We start from the raw sequence: 22,176 nt of genomic DNA on the forward strand, positions 1-22,176 counted from the left end.
GTACTATCTACAGGGGTGGGATATATGTTGGACACTATATACAGGGGTGGACTATATCTACAGGGGGGCTGTATACAGGGGTAGGCTATATGTGGAGCACTCTATGGGGAGCTATATGTGAAGCACTATATACAGGGGTAGGCTACATGTGGAGCACTATTTATAGGGGGAAATATATGTAGGGCACTATCTACAGGGGTGGGCTATATGTGGAGCACTATCTACAGGTGGCTATATGTGGGGCACTATCTACTTGGGGGGCTACATGTGGGGCACTATATACAGGGGTGGCTATATGTGGGACACTATCTACAGGGGGCTGTATGTGGGGCACTATCTACAGGGGCTCTATGGGGGTCACTATCTACAGGGGGCACGGTGTGTGTGTGTGTGTGGGACACAGTGTATGGTGCTATTATAATTAGAGGTGGAGTGTATGGTGCTATTATAATCAGGGGCAGTGTATGGTGCTATTATAATTAGAGGTACAGTGTATGGTGCTATTATATTTAAGTATATTTAAGTCTCTGGCCCCATGATATATTTATATTTGTTTATAGGTGCAGAAATCTTTGAACAGTGAGAAGCTGAAGTCATCTGACTTGCAAACTGCAGAAATAGGCTGTGGCTGGGAGAAGTCATCATAGAGGTCTTGACCGGATGGAGAAAAAAAGAGAAGATAACAACTAGAATCTGAGATCGTCACCGGTGAGTCACTTAATGTAAATGTTTATTCTGCCTATAATCAGTACTGTAGTAACTGTATGATCTGCAGCGAGATGATGGGTGGTATGATTTTTTTTTTGTGAAACAGCAACTCCCAGCATATCCTTATCATTGATTGGGCCATGCTGGGAGCTGTGTACAATTTAGTGCAAACCTATACTGCAGGGGTTGCACTAAATTGAGCTGTATTCGTGCTGGTGTTGTATTTATGTACTGAGCTTGGTTCTGGTGTTGTATCTATGTACTGAGCTTTGTTCTGGCACTGTATATATGTATTGAGTTTTGTTCTGGCACTGTATATATGTACCTAGCTTGGTTCTGGTGCTGTATATATGTACTGATCTTGTTTCTGGAGCTGTATATATGTACTGAGCTTTGTTCTGGTGTTGTATATATGTATTGAGCTTTGTTCTGGTGCTGTACATATGTAATTAGCTTGATTCTGGTGTTATATATATGTAATGAGCTTTGTTCTGGTGCTGTATATAGAACTATATTGCTTGTAAAATGTACAAATGGCTTTATGCTCGAGTCACATAAAAATTTTTTGAAAAAAATGACACCTCATTGACTGTTAGGGAAAACAAACATGGCTAGGAGGAAGGAGATGTCGGGAAAGAGGTTTGGGTGGGGGGCACCAAACTGAATCTTTGCCCCGGGTGAACCTAGCTGTGCCTTTGCCAAAAGGGCACTGTTTTGGCATACATCTGGCCAATAAACGCTATGGGTACCTTAGACGTGCATTGTGAGTATTTACTAGCATATACACAGCTGAGTCACATTATTTTCACCTACTTCCTCCTTTAGACGTCGGCAGCGCGTAGCCCATGAAGGAAGCGATGTGTCATGGGCTGGCTTGATGTGTATATAAGGTGTGCGATACGCTGTCTGAACACATATCACTCGTTGTTACTATCGGTAAAAGGGGGAATTTTTCAGAGTTGCAAAAATAGATGATTATTGGCTTTCGGGCCAAGGGTGGTAGTATTTCTCAAACAGCTCAGTTAGTGAACTGTCACATGCTGCTGTGGTGAAAGTGAATTATGAGTGGACAAATAGCACCATTGGGAATAACCGACGTGGAAACTGTGGAACACCACGTGCCATTGATGTGAGAGATGAATGTCGGCTGCGAAGGTGCGCGAGGGCCGAACGAAACGTGTGTCTAAAACAACAGTTCAGCGAATCCTACTGCCTATGGGGCTCTGAAGCAGACAGATGGTCACTGATCTTATGCTAACAAAGTTGCATCGGAAAAAGAGGCTTCAATTTGAACGGCAGTATCGGAATTGGACCACCGATGATTGGCAAAGGGTTGTCTTGTCCAATGAGTCACGTTTTCTCCTTCATCTAACGCATGGAAGTTGGCTTGTCAGGCGAGAAACCTAAGAGAACAAACACCCTGCAACCATTGCTGGAAGAGCACAAGCTGGTGGTGTGAACGTGGTGTGAACAGAGTCTCATATACTTTCGCCATTTTCATCTGACTTCGTATAATTGTTTATTTTTGTACAGCACTATTGCACAGGGGACAGTCATCACAATAAAGCAATAGAATTAGCAAAGGCTGTTTACATAGAAAAGGCTTCATATGTGAACAAGTAGACAATATATTTCTCAATATAAATATATATATATTTGTCATGTATTAAAAGAGGCATGGACTCGCAGGACAGGGATGTAATATTATCACTTTACAAAGCATTAGTGAGGCCTCATCTAGAATATGCAGTCCAGTTCTGGGCTCCAGTTCATAGAAAGGATGCCCTGGAGTTAGAAAAAATACAAAGAAGAGCAACGAAGCTAATAAGGGGCATGGAGAATCTAAGTTATGAGGAAAGATTAAAAGAATTAAACCTATTTAGCCTTGAAAAAAGACGACTAAGGGGGGACATGATTAATTTATATAAATATATGAATGGCACATACAAAAAATATGGTAAAATCCTGTTCAATGTAAAACCCCCTAAAAAAACAAGGGGGCACTCCCTCCGTCTGGAAAAAAAAAGGTTCAACCCGCAGAGGCGACAAGCCTTCTTTACTGTGAGAACTGTGAATCTATGGAATAGTCTACCGCTGGAGCTGGTGACATCAGGGACAGTAGATGGCTTTAAAAAAGGCTTAGATAATTTCCTAGAACAAAAAAATATAAGCTCCTATGTGTAGAAATTCTTTTACTTCCCTTTTCCCATCCCGTGGTTGAAATTGATGGACATGTGTCTTTTTTCAACCGTACGAACTATGTAACTATATATATATATTTATATATATATATATATATACATATATATACATATATATAAACATTTAAACTTAACCGCATTGATACATTAGGGATCGATTACCCTTGTCTACAATAGTGTACCCTGTTGGTTCCTCATAACGCAACATGACAGCCAGGAAATGCTATACGGTGGATTTCAAGTATTTATTCTCAAAATTAAAAGTGACAACTGTTAACCTGCACAGAGAACCGGTCGCCAAATGATTAACTCTACTCACTGTGTCTATTTACTGGTGGCATAACACATTCTATACCAATTTCTCAATGTCCCTACTTAAAAATGTGTTATCAACTGTCTAGTTTTGTTAAGGAAAAAAAAAAGAACAATTATTACATTGCCAGTTTAATTGAGTTTAAATGAAAAAAACAAACTATTAAACCGACACCTCTATTGAGACAGTTCACACTTAAAATTGATAGGTTTGTTTACACACTTATTATAAATTGCAAAATTCAGTTTTCAATATATGAAGTGTACACATTTCTATATTGTATAAATTACAAGTTCTCTGCCTGTACAGGCCACAAAAGATTTTAGAGGGCTGAAAGTTGCTTAAAGATATCTTGATTTTTCTAAAAGTTGTGAAACTAAAGCCTGAATTAAAAATAAAACAAAACATTTTATAAATAATAAATACCATTATGAATTCCTACACTAATAAAATGTAAAAAATAATAGAAAAAATAAGAAAATTTTTCAGCAAAATCATTTTATTGGGGCATTCCAACAATGCTACTGACCTCACCGTCATGCCTCGGACTCATCACATTTTAGGCACACAATTACGTTTGGGGGGGGGGGGGTCAAACATATGTCTGCTATTGGCTACCATTAAAAACAAATAAAAAAAATTAAATGAAAGAAGTATATTGTGTGGTTTACATTTTGTATTTTTTTTTATAAAGCTGCATTGAAAAGTATAGTTAAGCACAAACTATGATTTTCAATACAGTTAAGACTGTGGCGTCGTATCCTTGCCAAACGCAAGGATATGTTTATTTTTTTGCCATACTTTTAGTATAAAGTCTATGGGCACATCAACATATATGTCAGGAGATTTTTGGCCAACATGCACAACAGACATGAATTTGAGGTATCTTGACAACATAATTCATTTCTATTGTTCGATGTATTTTTCTTTAAAAACCACAGGGAACAGAAAAAAGCAATAACCATTGCGAATATCTATGACCTATGGATGTTTTTTTTTTAAACTTCCGAAACACAAGGGATTATTGTGGGATTTTTATGCAATATAGTACAACCCTCTCCCAACCCCCCAACACTTGCCTGTAAATATTACATTTGTCTTTCTGTCTTGGGAAATATTATAGAATAAGCCGAAAATCTGAAAACAATTACTGCTGAAAATCTCAATGTTGGACACTAAGTAAACAGCCTGTAATAATTAGTACAATGGATTAGGGTGTCTGTGAAAAAATGACACATCATTCTCATCCTTTACATTATTTTTCTCATAAACTATTTTTTTTATTTTATGTTATCGACTGCTATTTCTACAGAAATGCTAACTGGATTTCATATCTGTCTATCTAGGAAATCATAATATCTTTTTTTTTTATAATACAATCAACTTTCTAGTTCCTGATTTTGTACACAACTGATAAAAACAAAATACCAGAGTAGACCATGAAATTCCGAACACATACATAAAGACTAAAAATCGACCGTCCAGTCGGACAGTTTGGATATGATGTCAGAACTGAATAGCTTTATTCATTCCTGACATTCTTTCTTCTGTAGGATCGCACTAGTGGCTAAAATCTGCCACTGCAATCCTGGCGGCAGTCCTGACAACGAAAGTCACATGGCTGTGAGACTATTGCTTCCCCTTCAGTCTCAATATGGGGTAGGGTTAGGCTAGTACAGCTGGTGACTTCCCTCAGCCCAGCCATCCCATGTTGATCTGGAGGCCAGGAAAAAAACTCCGGGAAATAAAGGGTAGTTAGAATTTAAAATACAGCTGTGGAGGCCAAAACTAATTGTCCAATCAGGAGAATGGACATTCAATTCAAAAAACCCTGTTGATCCTCCCATGAAGAGCATTTTAACAAAGTACGCTGGTTAAAAAAATCCACGTTCCTGGGAAATGGCGGCTAACCCCATCTGCTAAGATCTAGGGTCCATAATGCTAGTAGTGTTTTTATCAGTACTAGTGGTTCTCCAGCATAGTGTATGACACCAATCAGAGTTTTTTTAATTTCATAGTCCACTGGATGCCACATTGCTTCTAGGGGGGAACATCTCCGCAATATGGGTCTGTATCTCGGTGTGCCGCTCTACATGATGAGGGCTTAGGCTGCATGCACACAAAATACTTTTTGTTGTGTTTTTTTATTTACATTTTTCTATTACTGTCAAATATTTTATGGTCATTTTTATAATATTCCATAAAAATAAGCACGATAAGTAATGCAGTCAAAGTGACGTGTGTGAATGCTGCCTTATTCTCTAATCTTCTAAATAATTTACCGTACTGTTATGATCAGAAAAGAGGTAATTGAACAACCTATATACAGAAATATATTAAGAATTAATCTAGAATATATTATTATTATCATCCTCATAATCATCAGCATCATCAGATCTTTCAATTTTCTAATTGGAATCTATAGATATGAATTTACTTTATTGTCATTACCAGGGAGCATTAGGGAGGGATTCATTTATAAAGTATTTTTGGGGGATTTATGGAAATATGTTATATAGATGTGTAGATTACACAAATGGGAAGCTGTCAAAATAAATAAAAAATGTGTGATTTCTTAATTAATGGAGTATTACTTTATTGTCTGGTGAATGGCAGTCATAAAAATGGAGTGAAGGTATTATCTTCAGTTTTCTAATAAATAGCTGTGAATTTGCATCATATTGTCTACGGCCTTGGTTAGCTTCAAGTGCTGGAAAATTAACAACTAGATATCTTGCTAAAAGTGAATATGTACTAAACATGAAACAAAAATAAAACACATAAAAAACAAAACAATGGAAATATTTTAATACAATTTATATAAATTTAAAAGGGTATTTCCAATTTAAAGCTTTTATTTCATATGCAGTTAATATTCCTTATATGTGTGATAAATGTGGAGCAGGTCTGGGACCCACACCTATCTCCATAACTATGGTCACTCATGTATATGCCATAAATTAATACCCTTAAGTCTTAACATTACAATTACTGGTCATAGTTTTATTACTATTATGTATATACTGGATTCTAATTATTTCATAGTAAAAATTACCTGTACTTCCGCAGAATTATTAAATTAAATTTCCAAGCCTGGAAAAAAGGGTATATTATTTTTTTGTTCCAGAAACAGTGCCACTCTCATCCATAGGCTGCATCTTGTATTGCAACTTAACCATTTCAAGTTTATGGGGGGTGAGATACAATACAAGACACAGCCCATAGATAAGAGTTACGCTGTTTCTGGATAAAAAAAACCTGATACTTTTTCTAATCCTGGGCAACCCCTTTAAGTACAATGGTAATTAAGTTAGATAAAGCACAAAGTGGCAGTAATTTAAATAAGTGCCCTATCTTCTACATGATGTGATCGGTGCTGTAATGTAGATTAGAGCAGTGGTTTTTATTTCGAAAAGCGATCAATTTTGAGTTATGACCTATTTTAGATTTATGCTAATGACTTTATTAATAGACAACTGGGCGTGTTTTTACTTTTTGACCAAGTGGGTGTTGTGGAGAGAAGTTTATGACGCTGACCAATCAGTGACCAATCAGAGTCATACACTTCTCTCCATTCATGTACTCAGACATCGTGATCTTGCGAGATAACGATGTGCTGTCACATACTCACACATTAACGTTACTGAAGTGTCTTGAGAGTGAATAGACATCACCTCCAGCCAGGACGCAATGTCTATTCACACTCCCGACACTTTGGTAACGTTTGAGTGGGACTTACAGCACATCGAGATCACGCTGTGCTGTCATTTACAGCGTGATCTCGCGAGATCACGCTTGCTGTACTGTAAGTCTCACACAAACGCATAAATCTAAAATAGGTCATAACTCCGTCAAAATTGTTTGTTTTTCTAAATATAAAACACTGCTGTAATCTACAGGGTGGGCCATTTATATGGATACACCTAAATAAAATGGGAATGGTTGGTGATATTAACTTCCTGTTTGTGGCACATTAGTATATGGGAGGGGGGAAACTTTTCAAGCTGGGTGTTGACCATGGTGGCCATTTTGAAGTTGGCCATTTTGTATCCAACTTTAGTTTTTTCAATGGGAAGAGGGTCATGTGACACATTAAACTTATCGAGAATTTCACAAGAAAAATAATGGTGTGCTTAGTTTTAACGTTACTTTATTCTTTCATGAGTTATTTACAAGTTTCTGACCACTTATAAAATGTGTTCAAAGTGCTGCCCATTGTGTTGGATTGTCAATGCAACCCTCTTCTCCCACTCTTCACACACTGATAGCAACACCGCAGAAGAAATGCTAGTGCAGGCTTCCAGTATCCGTAGTTTCAGTTGCTGCACAAATCGTATCTTCACAGCATAGACAATTGCCTTCAGATGACCCCAAATATAAAAGTCAAAGGGGGTCAGATTGGGAGACCTAAGGGGCCATTCAACTGGCCCACGATGACCAATCCACTTTCCAGGAAACTGTTCATCTAGGAATGCTCGGACCTGACACCCATAATGACATAAATAACTCATGAAAGAATAAAGTAACGTTAAAACCAAGCACACCATTGTTTTTCTTGTGAAATTCTCGATAAGTTTGATGTGTCACATGACCCTCTTCCCATTGAAAAAACTAAAGTTGGATACAAAATGTCCGACTTCAAAATGGCCGCCATGGTCAACACCCAGCTTGAAAAGTTTCCCCCCTCCCATATACTAATGTGCCACAAACAGGAAGTTAATATCACCAACCATTCCCATTTTATTTAGGTGTATCCATATAAATGGCCCACCCTGTACATTACAGCGCCGATCACATTATGTTGGAGATAGGGCACTTATAATGTGGTGACAGAGCCTCCTTAAAAGGCAACTAAACATAAATGAAAACACTAACCTGTAACTTTGCTATTTTAGATTGCAAAGGCCCTAGTACACCGACCAATTTTTGCCGGGGCAACGAGTGCCAATCAACGAGACAGCACATTGATCGGCGCTCGTTTGCTCCTATCACAAGGCGCTATGGATGGGGATGAGCGCTCGTTACTCAGATCACTCGTCCCCATACATTATTATCATGTCGGCAGCGCGTCTCCGTTTACACAGGGAGATGTGCTGCCAACAACGATAATATTTTGCTTTTTTAAAACGATACAATCAGCAGATAAATGAGCGTTTGCTCGTTCATCTACTGATCGCTGCCTTGTTTACACAGGGCAATTATCGTCAACGGGTGTTATATGAACGCTTGTCTGCCCAATAATTGCCAGTGTAAAAGGTCCTTTAATGGAGGACGCTGCTACCACTCAGTCAGCGCCTCTATAGCGGAAACCTGCAATACTCTGTGCCATCAATCCATTCGCCCAGTATACTATAGGTAAGTATATGTCACATATGGAATTTATTGAAATACTTTTATCCCTTTGTATATGCTGTTATCCACAGAACTTGACTCTGTATGTTATCACTATATGTGCTGTTGGCTACTGATTTATATTTCCCCTTATGATGCTTAACGATTATTACTCTATCTACAATACCATATTATTCTCTGCTATTGCCTAGATGTTGGCTTTTTTCATACTGGTGACTTTACACATCTAGAGGATTCCAACTAGGATGTCAATTATGGTCCTTAACATTATACATAGATAGATCGTTACATACTAAAGTATAAACCTATTGAGATCACAACGTTCTTAGGAATCATCACTTATTAGGACTGCAGAATGTCGATATTACATCCCTATATTAAATTTTTATACTATACCACCTGTTCAGATATTCTATATAAAATGTCTATGCTGTACTACGTATATTGCTTGCGATGACCTAGCCCGTTTTCATTCCTGATTCAGCTCTTTCCATTCCCCATTCCCTTTGCGTATATATGAGTGTATACATATATGTATATATGCATAAAAATCATAGGATAAAGTAACGGCACCAGGACTTCAAGATCGATGAAAAAGGGTGGATTTATTCACCTCAAGTGAGCAGCGACGTTTCGGTCCATCACAGAACCTTTCTCAAGCTGTTTTGTATATATGCATATGTATGTGTGATTACACCGCTTATGACATTATATTTTGTATCATATGGAGTTAATATGTACAAGTATTCTATTTTGTTACTTTTTCAGTGCCTGATGAAAGTCTGAGTACAGACTGAAACGTTGCACACTGGCTAGAAATATATATTGTTTTTTTTAAAATCTACTCCAATTGGGGTGCGTTATACATCTTCACAGTCCATAGTGGGTTGGGCCCCTATCTATGCACCCATCAACTAGTTAGTGCTATCTGAAACCTTCGCTACTGAGCGTCAGTCAACGAGACAGCTGCTGAAAACGATAATATTTTTGCCATTTGAAAAGATACAATCAGCTGATGAACGAGCGTTTGCTCGTTCATCGGCCGATCGTTGCCCTGTTTACACAGGGCAATGATCGGGAATGGGCGTTCTGTGACGCTCGTTTTCTTGTTAATTGACCCGTGTAAAAGAGCCCTTAATGTCAATATTTCTGTTGCTCCATGGTAATCTGCAGTGCTGCACACATTGTAATCATTCACTCCAGTCCCTGTCTATAGTTTGGCTCATTATATAATCCCGTCTAGCCAGGGAAAATTTCATAGAAAGTCAAATAAACTGTGTTCACACAGTCAGGGCTTTTAAATTTGCAGGGTCCATGATGGATCCAATATGATCATCTTTCTTTCACCCATTAACTTGTAATGGGTCCGTCATAGCATTAACGAGACCCATTGACATGTTTGAATAGAGCTTTATTATTAGTTTGTTTTTGGTCACACTTACAGTACAATATCTGCTATTTCAACTTTTTGATGGCGTAAATATTCAAGTTTGGACCAATTATAACAATATTAAACTAAATTGATTGATTGAGGCTAAGATGAGAAATTCTTTTTGGAGCAAAAATTGTTCTGTAACTGTAACAAAATAGCAACAGCCTAGAGCCAACATCCTAAATCTAGCATTGGTATGATTGGTGGCCAAAATATATGTGTGTAAGTCAGTAATTCCCAAACTGACCATAGTCAGCACTTTCAAGACAAGATGGAGCTTTCTTGCACAATCCTATGGTTTTTGAAGGAGAAAAGCAACCCTGGAGCTTTGAGAGAGTTAGAGAAATAACATGCATGTTTGCATGTTGAGTGTGCCTGTTATTGAGGGTATTGGAGTTGGTAGCTGTTTGAACAACAACAATCTAGTGTGTATGGCCGCCTCAGACTAATAAATTTAACAAGATAAACCTGAAACTACTCTCATATTTCAATGGTTACACGATAAGTGTGTGCCTTTTTATATTTGAGATAAAAAATGTGCACCATGTGAAATGGAATAAGTTTAGAGTGATTATTAGTCTAAAAGTATTTTATGTGCATTATGATTAAGGAAAAGAGGATGTAGAACATAGGTGGTCAAGTGTTGCATTTCTTAAAAACTGGGAGTCCTAGGCTGACTCCTCTGATTGGGACACGGCTTGATTGAAGATGACCCAGATAGCTGATTGCAATTTTTTTTAGTGCCATTCAGTCAATTATGGAAGAGAAATCAGGTTCTATCTTGCATGCATGCCACTATGTAATGAGCCTGTATCTAACTTGCCCAGACCTGACATTTTCATCGAGCCTAGCTACTATGCAGTTGACAAGCAATAGAATAATTTAAAGAAGTAGAGTCATTATCTATCATCTATCTATCTATCTATCTATCTATCTATCTATCTATCTATCTATCTATCTATCTATCTATCTATCTATCTATCTATCTATCTATCTATCTATCTATCTATCTATCTATCTATCTATCTATCTATCTATCTATCTACCTTGTGACATATATATGTATATATACCAGCGGGAAAGGCAGCAACACTTAAACACAACTAAGGAATTATTTTTAGGCGGGTGCACAGCAAATAGTCCTGATCCACAGACTATATTGATATCCAGAGCAAATCTTGCAGCACTCCAATAGAGAATGTGAAAAAATGTGGTTTATTAAGCCAACATAGCAAGGTGCAACGTTTCAGTCCAACATTAGAACCTTTTTCAAGCATGCCATATAAATATAGATATATATATACAGCACACAAGAAAATGGCGACAGCACACTGCGAACACCAATGTAACCTAAACCGCTAAATATAAATAAATATGCATTTCTACTAAATCTACTTACTATAGGGAGGTTCTTAGTGCACATTTTGATCAAATTATGTGAGCCCACCCGCCACGACAAGGCGGGAACCTACTCTGCACATACACCCAGAACTGGGACTAAGCCCATATATATCTGGGGATGATAGGAACCAGCATTAAACTAATTAAAATCAATCAGGGCACAATGTAAGGAGTGCAAGAACAAAAATGGAGGCAGACACTAACCCCACATATATGGATCACATAAACAACACAAAAGATTGAAGAGCTCATTCTAACAAAATGAAACAAAACGTGTATGCAGGTGCAAGAATACCCAGAACTGGGACTAAGCCTACATATATATATATGGAAAGTAATGCATCTCAAGTACCAAATCTTCACTTGACATCATCGTAATTGCTCCACTTCTGGGAACTGTCTAAGTCACAAGACCTTTCCCCTGTTTTAATTTTATACATTTTTTTGCTGAAATCTGGTGCCTTGGATTCTTTTACATTGCAATTCTTACAAAGGGAAAAAGCGGCAGAACGGGGATGGGGGACTCCCGTTCGCAATATAGGTGCGGATCCCAAAAGGTGGGACTTGCATCTATCAAACATTTATGGCATATCTTAGGCATATGGCATAAATGTCTAAGATGGGAATACCCCTTTAAGGGTGGAGCTGCATACCAAGTAGTATGGAAAATACAAGGGCAATGCTGAGTACTATCATATAATTGCAATATTTAACTATGTTACAGTATTTTGTAAAGGAATGGCACAGATAAATAGAGAGTGCAAAGGTATTGTATAGTTCTCTGCTGGCCACAGATGTTGACCTGGTTTACTTGTTGGTGTAGCAAATATAGTGGGCCAATGATCATATACCCTAGGAAAAAAAGACAAAAATCTTTCTCAGCCTGAAAAGTACAGAGCTGTTGTCACTTATTTTCCTCCATACAGGGAGCAATTGACAGGAGGACATTGACATTCTCCAACTGAGCTCATAATTTAAAGTGTACCTCTAGACAAAACTGAACAGTGCTCCTGAATCCCTATGTGTTGTAAGCTCAGCCTTCAGTTTCTGACACAAGGAGATGCTCCTTCCTGTCAGCCATATTAGCTCTAACTGGTGTAATATATCTGTCATCGGGTCAAAAGTCTGTGTCTGTATGTAAAACTTTTCTACTTTTCTCTCCCTTGCATCATTAGCATGTTGAATAATATATACGCAAACACTGTTAGCTTTTTAGTAAACCTCTTGACAGCTAGGTATGCTGAACAATGTAATTCAAAGATGACGTGACTGAGAGAGCAAGCTACTATGGAGGAGATTTAGAGTCGTCCTTTCATAGAAGTCAGTGTAGTGTGCATCTTATGTGTATCCTAGTGCATGCAATCTTGAAAAAAAGAGTCAGGCAAAATATTGCCATTGGATGCCTCTGTACACACTGAACGGCCCATGGAAAAGTTGTGTGCTAATTATGATGTAACGGTATATTACCCTATTTAAAAGGGTTATTTATTAGGACATATGGGCATCATAGAGGTGAGCGATAAGGATGTCATGGAGGGGGTTCCCCCTGTCTGAGCTAGAAGACAAAGTCTGTAAGAGCAGCTTCCGACCTGGTGGGCCAGGCCCTTCCATGCATTACATGGTTGGCCATTTATCTGAATGGCTGGCATGCAATGCTACATTTGTGCACCAGCGCCACTGCAAGGGACATGCGTGGCCAGATGTGGCTACCCCGAGCGTTAACTGCCGTGACTGATTGCCTGGCTTTTTACCATTATTATATTTTAAGACAGTGGCATTTTATTAATACATTTGCTTATAATTACTTGTTATGTTGTACTCTAATCCTCTCCTTTAAACTTACAAGATACACTTTTATATGCGCTGTATAGCTGTCTTTTTATTTCAATTGTAAAGAGAAAAAATGTATTGACACATTTTTAAGACAGATTCCCACATCTTACTCAAATATAACAAACCTGTTAACATTTAGCCGCCATATGATGCAGCTGCAGCGTAAAAAGTACATTGGCATAAAACCCAGTGTCTTAATACAATCTTGAGCTAATGATGCAGTCGTGAAATCCATACCCTCTGTCAGTCTTTCAATATCTCCATTTAAAGCCTCATTAAGAGAAAGCTACCCATAAACTAGAGAGCTGTTAGCATATGTCACTTATTCATTGCTACTCTTTCAAATTCTGTATGTGGGTGGTTTCTGAATGTGTGGCATTCAATTATTTTGCCCATCTTCTATGCAAATCTCTGAAATGTAAACGTTACATAACGGCGGTTTTTATTTCTTTGCACAATTTAATTAAATTTGACAGGGAGAATTGATACTTACTCTTTAGAATTGCCAGTTACTTATCCACATAATTTTAATGTATTTATATATTTGCTGAAATGCCAACATGACAAACGCTGTGATACGCGCACGTTTTCTCTGCTATGATATTATCAGCCTCAGATCTGGATTAAAGATAAGGAGTAGAACAGTCAAAGCATATTGCGCTGGTTAAAAAGGTGTACACAGAATTTACCCAGACTGAAATGACATTCGAAAATAATGGTTTCTTATTCTTTAGTCAACCTGTTAATACACATGTATATTATGTGCTTGTTAGGCTGTGTTCACTTGTATCAGTTGTGTCTGGCCAGTTGTTTTATATCTGAGCCGGAAACAACTGGCATTTTTGTGCGGCAAAGATGGCACATAAAGCATAAAGGAGCTGTGTTGGGTCCAAGTATTTTTAATCTTTTTTTTTTTATTAATGACCTTCTTAATGGGATAGAAAATGTAATTCTCAGTTTTTGCTGATGATACAAAACTTTGTAGGATACTTAAAACTCAGCTGGTAAAATATTACGGAAAGACCTTGATTAGCTTACAGCATGGGAAACAAACATGACATATGAAATTTAATGTTGATAAAGGTAAAGCAATGAATCTAGGCTGCAGTAATAGTATTACTGCATATACATTAAATTGAATAAAACTGGGGATAACAGAGAAGGACCTGGGTATTCTGGTTACAAGTAAGCTAAGCAGCAGCACTCAATGTCAAGCAGCCAGTGCAAAAGCAAATAGGATTTTAGGGTGAATAAAAATAGAGATAAAAATCTGTGATTTAAATTTAATAGTTCCCCTCTATGCATCTGTGGGAGTCAATTTTGTGTTTCACATATTTTAGTCCAGACAATTGGTTTTGCTTGAGCCAGATGCAAATTAGGACATTTTGCGCATCGATCCAGCACCCATAGTCGGACTATAGCCGAACAGAAAAACACTGCATGCACCCATAGTCGGACTATAGCTATAGCTGAATAGAAAAAACGCTGCATCCAGCTAAGGTAGACATCCAGCATAAAAAAATGGAAGCAACTGATGCGTAGGACGATTAGTACATCATGGGATTAGTTCTGGCATCACTTTCCTTCCGGCATATCTATACTCCGCTGGGGAAAATTACGCTGGATCGCAGAGTATATGGGAATGGAGCCTAAAGGGCATGATCTCTTCCAAGTCCTGTAGGCTCCTACATTTTAGCGACCGAGGGGGCCCCTATTCACAGACTCCCACAGATAAGTCTCAATGACATGCCATGAGATAGCTTAAAATGGAGGTTCTCTTTTAATGTCTTTGAAAGATGTCTAGAGATGGAATCAATTTACTTGACTCAAGAGTTAGGCTGATTTAGAGTTAGACTTTTTTTTAAGTAATGTCTAAAGAGATCTGCTGACATGACTGTTTTAGTAAATTCTTTTATTTAACATGAAATAACAATGCTGACGCATCTTTTCTTAGAACCCTGAATTGTGCTGTTTCTCTGTTATGCCTCCTAGAAATGTATGAATAAATTGACTACTGAATATTATCATTCCTCTTGTCAATAGGGTGCACCCCAACACAGTTTGACATTCTCAAAACTGATTGGACCGTGTCAGAGAGTATAGGGACATGCTCCAAGAAAGTGCAAGATACATTGGGTCAGTTCAGCAAAATACATAGACTGCTTTTAAACAATAATTCGTGGTCAATTAATTGAACCAATTTACTTCCACACTCCATAAAATGTATGTTTTTTTTATTAATGTTTGCAAATTGTATGCAATTGGCTTTAAAGTATACAATAAGAGCAAATGCCAATCAAAGTTGGAGCTTTAATTTAAAACTTTCCCTTTTTGTGTATAATGGACTTGAAGGATTTTCCAGGATAACAATGGCTGCTTTTCTTCAAAAAGAAGCACCACACCTATCCATGAGTTGCATCTGGTATTGCTGTGGCGCTGTTTTTGGAAGAAAACAGACATGTTTTTCTAATCGTAGACAACCCCTTTAAATACACCAGCTGGCAACTTTATAGGGAAAAGCTTTATACAGTGTTGAAACTGTCCCATAGGAGATCTGTTCAGTTAATTTCATTTAATTTATGATCTGCTGGAGACCTGCCCAAGCACAGTGTCACAGAAGTGGATAACTGTATGGTATATTAATTGTGTAGGGACACATTGCCATTTATACTATTTGTACGCCTCACATTAGCTTGGATATACTCTACATTTGCTGTATGGAGTGATAGTTGTGAGTACCTGTTCTAATGCCACAGGGTTCGAGCTGTTACACTGTCAGTAATGGCATGTACAGAGTGTACCGTAACGGTCATGGGCGTAACTAGGAAAGACTGGGCCCCATAGCAAACTTTTGACTGTGGCCCCCCCTCCCCTGGGTGTCACACAACCCCCCCTTGTAGATAGTGCCTTTTTTACAGCCCCCCTGTAGATAACGCCATACAGCCACCCTGTAGATAACGCCATACAGCCCCACCCTGCAGATAACGCCATACAGCCCCCCTGTAGATAATGCCATACAGCTCCCTCTGTAGATAGCGCCATACAGCCCCCTCTGTAGATAGCGCCATTCAGCCCCCTGTGTAGATAGCGCCATACAGCCCCCTGTAGATAATGCCATACATCCCCTCTTTAGATAACTCCATACAGCCCCCCTGTAGATAACGCCATACAGACCTCCTGTAGAGAACTCCATACAGCCCCCTCTGTAGAGAACTCCATACAGCCCCCTCTGTAGAGAACTCCATACAGCCCCCTCTGTAGATATCTACAGAGGGGTCTGTATGGCGTTATCTACAGGGGGTCTGTATGGCGTTCTCTACAAGGGGGGCTGTATGGCATTATCTACAGAGGGGGCTGTATGGTGCTAAAGCCATACAGCCCTCCCTGTAAGTAACGCTATACAGCCCCCCTGTAGGTAATGCTATACAGCCCCCCCTGTAGGTAACGCTATACAGACACCCCCTGTATGTAACGCCATACAGCCTCCCTGTAGGTAACGCTATACAGCCCCCCTGTAGGTAACCCCCTGTAAAATCCGACCTATAGTGTGTCCTACAAAAGATATGTATCCCCTATCCACAGGATAGGGGATACATGTGTGATCGCTGGCAGCGATAGGGAGAACGGGGGACCGAAAGTCCCCCGAAGTTCTCCATGACTAACCTCTGACTTCCGGCGTCTGTGCATGTCTTTTGTTTAATGGCAGAGCGGGGAGATACCTCTCTGCTCTGCCGTAGTGTTCAGTGGCGTCGCGCTGTAGCAGCCATAGCGTCTGCTAGCGGAGCCTCCGGCCATGATGGGGGCCCGTGCCGGTGGGCGCCACGGGTCCCCTCATGCCGCGGGCCCCGTAGCAGCCGCTACAGGTGCTATGGCGGTAGTTACGCCACTGGTAATGGTCTTTGTAGAGCAAGATTGTCGGGGGGGAGGGGGTTAAAAACACATGTGATATAGGGCTCCGTGTACTGAATGTGAGGGCACCATTTTCACATGTCATGGGTAAACCTCAACTTATCCCTGCCTGGGCACATTAAAATTGATGCACCTTCTAAAGTCTATATACAATGTCAGTGAGTATGCAAGAGACAAACAGTATCCACTCTAATGTGACAGGAACCAGGGGGGCAAGGACGTGGAACAAATTTAAACAGCTGGTTAACATGACAATGTCATCAACGTGGTACTGTGCATTGAAATGAATTCAGAGATATTTAAGTAATTGGAATTACTCAGGACATTTAAAGGTTGGCATAGGGGCCAGTAACATGAATACCATCAGGGCTAAACCTGTATGATGATCGCATGTGCCTTTTCGCGTCTCCTTCCAGACATTAAATACACACTTAGGGCTTATTCAGACGAACGTATAATACGTCCGTGCTACCCGCGTGATTTTCACGCGCGTCGCATGGACTTATGTTTGTCAATGGGGCCGTTCAGAGAGACCGCGATTTTCACGCAGCGTATGTCCGCTGCGTAAAAAACTCACGACATGTCCTATATTTGCCTGTTTTTTGCGCATCACGCACCAATTGAAGTCAAACATAAAAACAGAGTGTCATAATGATGCCGGCTGCGTATGCTGATGACACACAGACCTTTTGCGGACCTTTTGCGCGCGCAAAACGCCGCATTTTTTGCGTGCACAAAACGCACACGCTCGTGTGAATCCGGCCTTATAGGTTACTTAGAATCCTAGGAAACTGGCACTAGTATGTTTATGTGTGTGTCTGGAATATGTTAGCGTTGTTTCAATAACATGAAAAAAGAAAACATTTTGGATCAATTTAAATGAATGATATTATTCAAATTCCCAGGGACATAAATAGGCTGCAGTCAAACACCCTGATGCCTTGTAATGAACAAGCTTTACTGTTGTCGTAATTCTACTGTTGAGGACATCTAAAAAAAAAAGACGAATTTGTAAAGATATGTGAGAAATAAACTACTGTGCCAAAGTGCTGCTGACCTTGCTTACCGGACCTGCACTGACAATGTACAACTGACTTTTATAAGAAAAACAATACACTAATTGATAGCAAGGTGTCAGTTTTTGCTGACGATACAAAACTTTGTAGGATACTTAAAACTCAACTTGACTTTAAAATATTACAGAAAGACCTAGATAAGTTGGCAGCATGGGCAAAAACATGGCAGATGAAATTTAATGTTAATAATGGCACCTAGGATGAAATAATAGCATTAATTAATATACCTGTACATTAAATTGAATAAAACTGGGGATAACGGAACAAGAGAAGGACCTGGGTATTCTGGTAACAAATAAGCTAAGCAGCAGAACTCAATGTCAAGCAGCAGCTGCAAAAGGAAATAGGATTTTAGGGTGTACAAAAAGAGAGGTAAAACTCGTAATTTATATGTAATATTATCACTCTATAAATCCCTTGTAAGACCACATCTAGAATATGGAATTCAGTTTTGGGCTCTACATTGTAAAAACGACATAGGAGAACTGGAGAGGGTTCAAAGGCGGGCAACGAGATTATTAAATGGGATGGGAGGTGTCACTTACAATGAAAGGCTAGAAAAATTGGGCTTGTTCAGCTTGGAAAAAAGACACCTTAGAGGTGATATTATTAACATGTATAAGTATATGTGTGGTCAATACAGAGAACTAGCACATGATCTGTTCCTTCCAAGGACTCTACAAAGGACCAGAGGACATTCATTGTGGGTGAAAGAAAGACGTTTCAGACATCAATATAGAAAAGGGTTCTTTACAGTAAGAGGGGTCAAGCTATGGAATTCTCTACCCGCAAGAGGAAGTGATGACAGAGACTATGTCAGCATTTAAAGAAATGCTAGAATCTTATTTACTGACGAATGGCATTGAGGGTTATAATTAATCAAGCAATGAATAACGGGTAATTTATTGAGAAAGGTTAAACTTGATGGACCTGAGTCTTTTTTCAACCTATGTAACTATGTAACTATAACTATGTAACTAAATGAAAACAATTTACTACTTAGGTAAATATGTTTAACCACATTTTAACAGCAAGTAATATTTAATTGGATGCTTAACACTCATTTACTCATAAAGCTCAAGGATATTCTGGCATTAGTGAAAGGATCATACAAGTACATGAACGGATAAATTTAATGCGTAGAGTTCCCATCACTTTATATCATTTTGCACCTTCTGCAAATGACTCCGTTTATGACATTAAAGGGGTTGTCCAGGAATAGAAAAACGTGGCTGCTTTTTTCCAAAAACAGCTCCAAACCTTTCCATGATTTTTGTCTGGTATTGCAGCTCAGCCCCATTTACTTCAATAGAGCTGAGCTGCAATATCCAACACAACCCATGGACAGGTGCCACTCTGTTTTTGGAAGAAAGCAGCAAAGTTTAACTTTAACTTCTAATCCAGGATAACACCTTAAAATTACTTAAAGTGAATTATCCAAAAATTACCTATTGTTGAAATCAAATTTTTATGTTAAAAATGTTGTTAGAAATTTTGGGTGATTTCTCTTTTCATTTTCTATGTCATTATCTCTATTTTTAAAAAAAATCTAAAATCTGGCAGTTTTCACTCTGTGCGCTAAGCCTCACAATATGTGATGGACACAGCTACCCTCTTATCCCTTCCTGCACAATGACCTCTGCACAGGTCACAGAGCATGACTAGAAAATTCTCCCCTAGAAGTCAATGGGTCCTCCCCTGTTCACAGGTTCCTATGGTTCATGTGGCTGCTGTAAAGCAGATCTCTAAATGCTGTTAACAGCAGCTCAGACAAGATGCCTGCCCCCATAATCATGTACAGAAATAGAATTAAAATAATATATATAGATAAAAACTAATATCAGATTACAAAACAGGATTATGTTTTATTATCTGGTTTTAATGAGGAAATAAACAATATAGGCAATTTATTCCGTTAAAAAGGAATATTTCTGGAGGGCCCAACAGTTATCAATTACAGATTCAGTATTAGTTTAGTATGATAGTCATGTGTTTTATATAAATATATGTTTTTATTTGCCCTTATTCAGTTCTATGCTCTGCAACTCCTGAGCTTGGTAGAGCCTTTGGGAGAGAGGAAACAAGGGTGACTTTAACCTGGATGTGCTGCCTTGTTTCTTGTATGTGGATCTAACCTAAGGGACTCTGGATCAAGTCTCACGGAGGCCTGTACCCGGTATTTTTATTATATATATTTTTCTCTGGTGCTCTGATATCCTCCCTTTTTAACTGGGTGACAACCACTATGGATATTGTAAAGGTTCTCCAACCACTGATCAAACATCGATGGCCTATCCCAGGGGTCTCAAACTCCCGCGGGTAAATGAGCCACACATAGAAAAAATGTGAAGTTGACGGGCCGCATTACTTTCAAATTTGATACAATACAAAATTATTGTTAATCAATTAGTTATTTGAATTACTATAACACTATATTACTATAACAATACTACTGTATATTACTACAATAATACTACATTATGATAATACTACTACATTACTATAACAATACTACATTACTATAACTATACTATACTACGATAATAGTACTACATTACTATAATAATACTACATTACTATAACAATACTACATTATTATAATAATACAACATTACTATAACAATACTACATTACTATAATACTACATTACTATAATAATAGAACATTACTATAATAATACTACATTACTATAATAATACTACATTACTATAATAATACCACATTACCATAACAATACTACACTACTATAATAATACTACATTACTATAATACTACATTACTATAACAATACTACATTACTATAACAATACTACATTACTATAATAATACTACATTACTATAACAATACTACATTACTATAACAATACTACATTACCATAACAATACTACATTACCATAACACTACATTACTATAATATTACTACATTACTATAACAATACTACATTACCATAACACTACATTACTATAATAATACTACATTACCATAACACTACATTACTATAATAATACTACATTACTATAATACTACATTGCTATAACAATACTATATTACTACAATAATACTACATTACTATAATAATACCGCTAGGTTTAAACTTACCGGAAATTTTCGAGTTTACCCACTTGCTTATTTTAACAATTCAATTTTTCAGTTTAAGTGTCGCAAAATGCAGTCTGGCTGCTCAGTTGGCAGCGTTTGGCAAACATAAGAATGTCAATATTGGGCAGCCCCTTTTTAGATACTTCCACTGTGCTCTCTGTAGATACTGCCACCCACCCGTAGATAATGCCAGAAGTGCCCTCTATAGATAATGCCACAGTGCTCTCAGTAGATAATGCCACAGTGGTCTCTGTAGATAGTGCCACAAACCCACCCGTCGATAATGCCACCGTGCCCTCTGGAGATAATGCCACATTACCCTCTGTAGATAGTGTCACAGTGCCCTGTGTAGATACTACCACACACCCACACGTAGATAATGCCACAGTGCCCTCTGTAGATAGTGCCACAGTGCCCTGTGTAGATACTGCCACACACCCACACGTAGATAATGCCACAGTGCCCTCTGTAGATAATGGCACAGTGCCCTTTGCACATAATGACACAGTAGATAGTGCCACACACACACACACACACACACACACACACGCGCACACACACGCACACACACACGCACACATACGCACACACACACACACACACACACGCAAAGTAGTTAGCTCAATTGGGGCTCCCTCTAGGAATGGAATCCCCAGCCAGAATGTTGCCGACACTTGACGTTAGGGGATCCTCGTGGACCAGAATGTGATGTCCGTGGCAACACCAGAGCCGGAGTCCCAGAGCAGAGCCGAGCACTTGTATAGGCTCTGCTCCGGAACTCTGGGGAAGCCCCTGACATCACTGTCCATATATAGACAGTGATGTCAGGGGCAACCCCAGAGCCGGAGTC

This window comes from Rhinoderma darwinii, chromosome 3 (genome assembly GCF_050947455.1).
Source record: "Rhinoderma darwinii isolate aRhiDar2 chromosome 3, aRhiDar2.hap1, whole genome shotgun sequence".
Taxonomy (NCBI): Eukaryota; Metazoa; Chordata; class Amphibia; order Anura; family Rhinodermatidae; genus Rhinoderma; species Rhinoderma darwinii.